The sequence below is a fragment of the Pristiophorus japonicus genome, chromosome 3, assembly GCF_044704955.1.
Source record: "Pristiophorus japonicus isolate sPriJap1 chromosome 3, sPriJap1.hap1, whole genome shotgun sequence".
Lineage (NCBI taxonomy): Eukaryota > Metazoa > Chordata > Chondrichthyes > Pristiophoridae > Pristiophorus > Pristiophorus japonicus.
The window spans coordinates 49,878,917-49,886,686 of record NC_091979.1 but is presented as its reverse complement, the minus strand read 5'-3'; positions in this window follow the sequence as shown (position 1 = coordinate 49,886,686).

The following is a 7,770-nucleotide window of genomic DNA, read 5'->3' as shown; positions in this document are numbered from 1 at the left end:
TGTCACCTCGGCCCCGTTTAAACCAGCCTCCAATGGACAGGCAGATCGGGCAGTACAAACAATCAAACAGAGCCTTAAACGAGTCACAGAAGGCTCACTCCAAACCCGCCTGTCCCGAGTACTGCTCAGCTACCACACGAGACCCCACTCGCTCACAGGGGTGCCCCCGGCTGAGCTACTCATGGAAAGGACACTTAAAACCAGACTCTCGCCGGTTCACCCCAACCTGCATGATCAGGTAGAGAGCAGGCAGCAGCAATAAAATGTAAACGATGGTCGCGCCACTGTGTCACGGGAAATTGATCTGAATGACCCTGTGTATGTGCTAAACTATGGACATTGTCCCAAGTGGATCGCGGGCATGGTGATAGCTAAAGAAGGGAGTAGGGTGTTTGTAGTCAAACTAGACAATGGACAAATTTGCAAAAAGCACCTGGACCAAACGAGGCTGCAGTTCACAGACTGCCCTGAACAACCCACAGCAGACACCACCTTTTTTGAGCCCACAACACACACCCAAAGGATCAACGACACCACCCCGGACCAGGAAATTGAACCCATCACGCCCAACAGCCCAACAAGGCAAGGCTCACCCAGCAGCCCTGCAGGGCCAACAACACGCCAGCCCAGCGAGGGGCACAGCCAACACACCAGAACAGACATTTGTACCGAGGTGGTCCACCAGGGAAAGAAAGGCTCCCGATCACCTCACCTTCTAAATAGTTTTCACTTTGACTTTGGAGGGGGAGTGATGTTGTGTATCTGTAAAGCATACACTCCCATGTTCCGCCACCAGGGAGTGCATCCCCTGAAGTCCCAACAGATCCCAGCATTCCTTGGGAGCACTGTATATAAGCCAGCTCCTAAGGCCTGTTCCTCACTCTGGAGTGTCTTAATAAAGACTGAGGTCACTGTTACTTTAACCTGCCTGTGTGCAGCCTCATATGTGTTAGGAACACAATAGTCACCTTGTAGACCCGTAGCTTCTGACTGTCCCATCGGTCTTAAGTACGATTGGACTGGCCCACTCGTTGAACTCGACTGGCAATACGATTCCCTCTCGTTGGTGTCTGTCCAACTCAATTTCGACTTTTTCTCCCATCATATGTGGGACTGCCCTGACCTTGTGATGAACAAGATGGATCTGCACTTTGGCGCCTGTGAAGTTGCCGATGCCTGGCTCAAATAACACCGGGAATTTGGTTAGCACCTGGGCGCACGGGGCGTCATCCACCGAGGACAGTGCTTTGATGTTGTCCCAGTTCCATCGGATCTTGCCTAGCCAGCTCCTGCCATTGGGCCATTGACTGGTACAATACATATTGGTAAATCATGCACCCTTCTGTCATACAATACTTTCACTGCCGCACTGCCGATAACAGGTATGAGTTCTTTGGTGTAAGTGCGCAGCGTAGTGTGAATCAGGCTCAGTTTTGGCCTCTGTGCCTTGTTACTCCACAGTTTCTCAAAAGCCTTCTGGCTCATAATCGATTGACTCGCCCCCGTGTCCAATTCCATGGAGACTGGAATGCCATTAAGTTTGACTTTTAACATTAACGGAGGGCTTTTGGTGGTGAAGGTGTGTACCCCATACACTTCCTCCTCATCCTTAGGTTGGGTGCCTCTCCTGCTCATTCAGCGTGATCCGCGCTGGATCGGTCATCCACTGCTGACTCTGCCACGTGGTGGGTCCGAGGTTGCTTGCACATTCGCTGGAGGTGCCCCATTGTCCCACAGCTCTTGCACACGTAATGCTTGAATTGAAATTGATGGGCTCTGTGACTGCCCCCGCAGCACCAGCGTCGTGTTAATGGATTCACATTAGCACTCCCCACCGGCCTCTGAGTCATCCTAGGCCTGGCCTCTGTTGTCGTGTGGGCCCTATATGTACAGTTCTGCTTGCTGATGGCATTATTTTATGCACAATACTTGCTGGTGAGCTTCGATTCTGTGAAGATATCTGTTTCGTGTTGTCGCTCGTGGATGTGAAGGCCTAGGCTATCGTGATGGCCTTGCTCAGATCTAAGGATTCGGCAGACAGTAATTTGCAGAGGATGGCCTCGTGGCCAATTCTGAGCATGAAAAAGTCCCGCAACATTTCCCCCAAAGATCCTGCAAATTCGCACAGTCCCACAAGGCGTCTTAGGTCAGCGACAAAGCTCGCCACATTCTGGCCCTTGGAGTGATGGTGCATGTAAAAGGGATACCTGGCCATTAAGATGTTCTCCTTCGGCTGGAGGTGTTCTCGAGCCAGCGCACACAGCTCTGTGTAAGTCTTGTCCATTGGTTTGTCTGGGACCAGTAGATCTTTGAGGAGGCCATATACCGACGACCCGCATGCGGTGAGCAGAGTCGCCCTGTGCTTGGTCTCTGTCTCAGCCGTGTCGAGCTCGTTTCCTATGAAGTACTGGTCGAGACACTCAATGAAGGCTTCCCAATCATCACCCTCAACAAATCTCTCAAGAATACCAACGGCAGCCATTTCCACGTGAAAGTTCGTGATCTGTAACTCGTCACCAGTTGTTAAGTTCAGAATAACTCCATGAGATTGTGTTGTAAGCTCAAACCATTGTGACCTTGGTCTCTTTAATATAACTCCAAAGTGAGGCAGCAGCATGATGGACTGCCTTTTATACCTGCTTGCTCCAGGGTACACAAGTGACCCATAGGTCTCCCACAGGTGTGCCCCCTAGTGGCAAGTTTTACACACAGGTGAGGTTCACATACATAACAGTATCATCAGAAAATTTGGCTACGTTATACTCTGATCCCAGTGGCACCCCACTAGTTACATGTTTGCCAACCTAAAAATTACCCATTTATCCCAACTCCCTGTTTTCTGTTGGGTGGTCAATCCGCTATCCATGCTAATATATTACCCCCAACCCCGTGAGCTGTTATATTGTACAGTAACCTTTTGTGTGGTACCTTACCAAATCGAAATACATGACTTCAACTGGTTCCCTTTTATCCACTCTGCTCGTTACATCCTCAAAGAACTCCAGCAAATTTGTCAAACATGATTGCCCTTTCATAAAACCATGCTGACTCTGCTTGATTGAATTATGATTTTCTAAATGTCCCGCTGCTAATTCCTTAACGATAGACTCCAGCATTTTCCCAATGACAGATGTTAGGCTATAATTGTGAAGTTTAAAAGGATATAAAATTAATAAGACGGCATCAATTTTAATGTAACAATTTTTTAAATGGACCAGTAATTTGAGGATCACGTAAGTACTTATTTGCACGTTCCCTCTAAGCTCCGCGGCCACGCAGCAGTCTGCCCGTCCCACACAACCCAGGACCGGCTTTTTAAATGATATTTCACGCATTGTGAAACTTTGAATGGGCCACACAGCCCGTTAAAGGGGCTGCACACACAAAAACAAAATTAAGGGGAACATTGGTTGGGACACTTATTGATTTGCCAGTTTTTTGGGGAATGTATCGACTTTTTTAGAAGCTGTTGATCAGTTTTTGATCGCGTTGTAGATTGGCATATGTGCATCAAAGTGAAGATCACTTAAAAGAGGTAACTTGTATTATAGGCATTGTTTTGCAAATTACAATTATCAACACAATTATTTATCAATGCAGTTTGCTGGTATTGGTGCTATGTTAATCATTTTTTTTAAAGAAATAGCTTTACTGGATAAGGAATGCAATTCGGGCCGCTGACAAAAGTGCCTTTTCATCACCTCAGAATATCGCTGAATGCTACACAATTAATGGATTACTTCTGAAGTACAATCACTGTTGTTATGTGCATAAACACAGCAACCAACATGTACACAGTAATGTCCCATACAATGAAACACTAACCATCGATTTGTTGATGGAGGAATATTGGCCAGAACACTGGGAAAATTCCCTACTTGTCTTCAAATAGTGCCACAGGATTCTTCATGTCCACCTGAGCAAGTGGTTAGGGCCTCAGTTTAAGGCCTCAACCAAAAGATGGCATCTCAATGTAGCATTCCTTCAGCGCTGCACTGAAGTGTCAGTCAAACATAGAAACATAGAAAATAGATGCAGGAGGAAACCATTCGGCCCTTCGAGCCTGCACCACTATTCAATAAGATCATGGCTGATCATTCACCTCAGTAACCCTTTCCTGCTTTCTCTCCATACCCCTTGATCCCTTTAGCTGTCAGAGCCATATCTAACTCCCTCGTGAATATATTTAACGAACTGGCATCAATAACTCTCTGCGGTAGAGAACTCCAGAGGTTAATAACTGTCTGAGTGAAGAAGTTTCTCCTCAGCTCGATCCTAAATGGCTTACCCCTTATCCTTAGACTGTGACCCCTGGTTCTGGACTTCCCCAACATCGGGAACATTCTTCCTGCATCTAACCTGTCCAGTCCCGTCAGAATTTATTATGTTTCTATGAGATCCCCTCTCATTCTTCTAAACGCCAGTGAATACAGTCCCAGTCGATCCAGTCTCTCCTCATATGTCAGTCCCGCCATCCCGGGAATTAGTCTGGTGAACCTTCGTTGCACTCCCTCAATAGCAAGAACGTCCTTCCTCAGATTAGTAGACCAAAACTGAACACAATATTCCAGGTGAGGCCTCACCAAGGTCCTGTACAACTGCATTAAGACCTCCCTGCTCCAAACTCAAATCCCCTAGCTATGAAGGAAAACATGCCATTTGCCTTCTTCACCGCCTGCTGTACCTGCATGCCAACTTTCCATGACTGATGTACCATGACACCTAGGTCTCGTTGCACCTCCCCTTTTCCTAATCTGCAGCAATTCAAATAATATTCTGCCTTCATGTTTTTGCCACCAAAGTGGATAATCTCACATTTATCCACATTATACTGCATCTGCCATGCATTTGCCCACTCACCTAACCTGTCCAAGTCACCCTTAGCGTCCTCCCCACAGCTCACACTGCCCACCCAGCTTAGTGTCATCTGCAAACTTGGAGATATTACATTCAATTCCTTCATCTAAATCATTGATGTACATTGTAAATAGCTGGGGTCCCACCACTGAGCCCTGCGGCACCCCACTAGTCATTGCTTGCCATTCTGAGAAGGATCCGTTTATCCCTACTCTCTGCTTCCTGTCTGCCAAGCAGTTCTCTATCCATGTCAATATATTACCCCCAATACCACGTGCTTTAATTTTGCACACTAATCTCTTGTGTGGGACCTTGTCAAAAGTCTTTTGAAAGTCTAAATAAACCACATCTACTGGTTCTCCACTGTCCACTCTACTAGTTACATCCTCAAAAAATTCTAGAAAATTTGTCAAGAATGATTTCCCTTTCATAAATCCATGCTGACTTGGACCAATCCTCTCTCTGCTGTCCAAATGCGTTGCTCTTTCATCTTTAATAATTGATTCCAACTTCCAACAATTTCCCCACTTCTGTTGTCAGGCTAACTAGTCTATAATTCCTCGTTTTCTCTCCCTCCTATTTTAAGAAGTGGTGTTACATTATCTATCTTAGATCTGGTCCTGTGTAATGAGACAGGAATAATGAACGATCTCCTAGTAAAAGATCCTCTCGGAATGAGTGATCACAGTATGGTTGAATTTGTAATACAGATTGAGGGTGAGGAAGCAGTGTCTCAAACGAGCATACTATGCTTAAACAAAGGGGACGACAGTGGGATGAGGGCAGAGTTAGCTAAAGTAGACTGGAAACACAGACTAAACGGTGGCACAATTGAGGAACAGTGGAGGACTTTTAAGGAGCTCTTTTGTAGTGCGCAACAAAAATATATTCCAGTGAAAAAGAAGGGCAGTAAGAGAAGAGATAACCAGCCGTGGATAACCAAGGAAATAAAGGAGAATATCAAATTAAAAACCAATGCGTATAAGGTGGCCAAGGTTAGTGGGAAACTAGAAGATTTGGAAAATTTTAAACGACAGCAAAGTATGACTAAGAAAGCAATAAAGAAAGGAAAGATAGATTACGAAAGTAAACTTGCGCAAAACATAAAAACAGATAGTAAAAGCTTTTACCGATATATAAAAAGGAAAAGAGTGACTAAAGTAAATGTTGGTCCTTTAGAAGATGAGAAGGGGGATTTAGTAATGGGAAATGTGGAAACGGCTGAGACCTTAAACAATTATTTTGCTTCGGTCTTCACAGTGGAGACACAAAAACCATGCCAAAAATTGCTGGTCACGGGAATGTGGGAAGGGAGGACCTTGAGACAATCACTATCACTCGGGAGGTAGTGCTGGACAGGCTAATGGGACTCAAGGTAGACAAATCCCCTGGTCCTGATGAAATGCATCCCAGGGTATTAAAAGAGATGGCGGAAGTTATAGCAGATGCATTGGTTATAATCTACCAAAATTATCTGAACTCTGGGGAGGTACCAGTGGATTGGAAAGCAGCTAATGTAATGCCTCTATTTAAAAAAGGGGGCAGACAAAAGGCAGGTAACTACAGGCCGGTTAGTTTAACATCTGTAGTGGGGAAAATGCTTGAAGCTATCATTAAGGAAGAAATAGCGGGACATCTAGATAGGAATAGAAACATAGAAACATAGAAAATAGGTGCAGGAGTAGGCCATTCGGCCCTTCTAGCCTGCACCGCCATTCAATGAGTTCATGGCTGAACATGCAACTTCAGTACCCCCTTCCTGCTTTCTCACCATACCCCTTGATTCCCCTAGTAGTAAGGACTACATCTAACTCCTTTTTGAATATATTTAGTGAATTGGCCTCAACAACTTTCTGTGGTAGAGAATTCCACAGGTTCACCACTCTCTGGGTGAAGAAATTCCTCCTCATCTCGGTCCTAAATGGCTTCCCCCTTATCCTTAGACTGTGTCCCCTGGTTCTGGACTTCCCCAACATTGGGAACATTCTTCCTGCATCTAACCTGTCTAACCCCGTCAGAATTTTAAACGTTTCTATGAGGTCCCCTCTTATTCTTCTGAACTCCAGTGAATACAAGCCCAGTTGATCCAGTCTTTCTTGATATGTCAGTCCCGCCATCCCGGGAATCAGTCTGGTGAACCTTCGCTGCACTCCCTCAATAGCAAGAATGTCCTTCCTCAGGTTAGGAGACCAAAACTGTACACAATACTCCAGGTGTGGCCTCACCAAGGCCCTGTACAATTGTAGCAACACCTCCCTGCCCTTGTACTCAAATCCCTTCGCTATGAAGGCCAACATGCCATTTGCTTTCTTAACCGCCTGCTGTACCTGCATGCCAACCTTCAATGACTGATGTACCATGACACCCAGGTCTCGTTGCACCTGCCCTTTTCCTAATCTGTCACCATTCAGATAATAGTCTGTCTCTCTGTTTTTACCACCAAAGTGGATAACCTCACATTTATCCACATTATACTTCATCTGCCATGCATTTGCCCACTCACCTAACCTATCCAAATCGCTCTGCAGCCTCATAGAATCCTCCTTGCAGCTCACACTGCCACCCAACTTAGTGTCATCCGCAAATTTGGAGATACTACATTTAATCCCCTCGTCTAAATCATTAATGTACAGTGTAAACAGCTGGGGCCCCAGCACAGAACCTTGCGGTACCCCATTAGTCACTGCCTGCCATTCTGAAAAGTCCCCATTTACTCCTACTCTTTGCTTCCTGTCTGACAACCAGTTCTCAATCCATGTCAGCACACTACCCCCAATCCCATGTGCTTTAACTTTGCACATTAATCTCTTGTGTGGGACCTTGTCGAAAGCCTTCTGAAAGTCCAAATATACCACATCAACTGGTTCTCCCTTGTCCACTCTACTGGAAACATCCTCAAAAAATTCCAGAAGA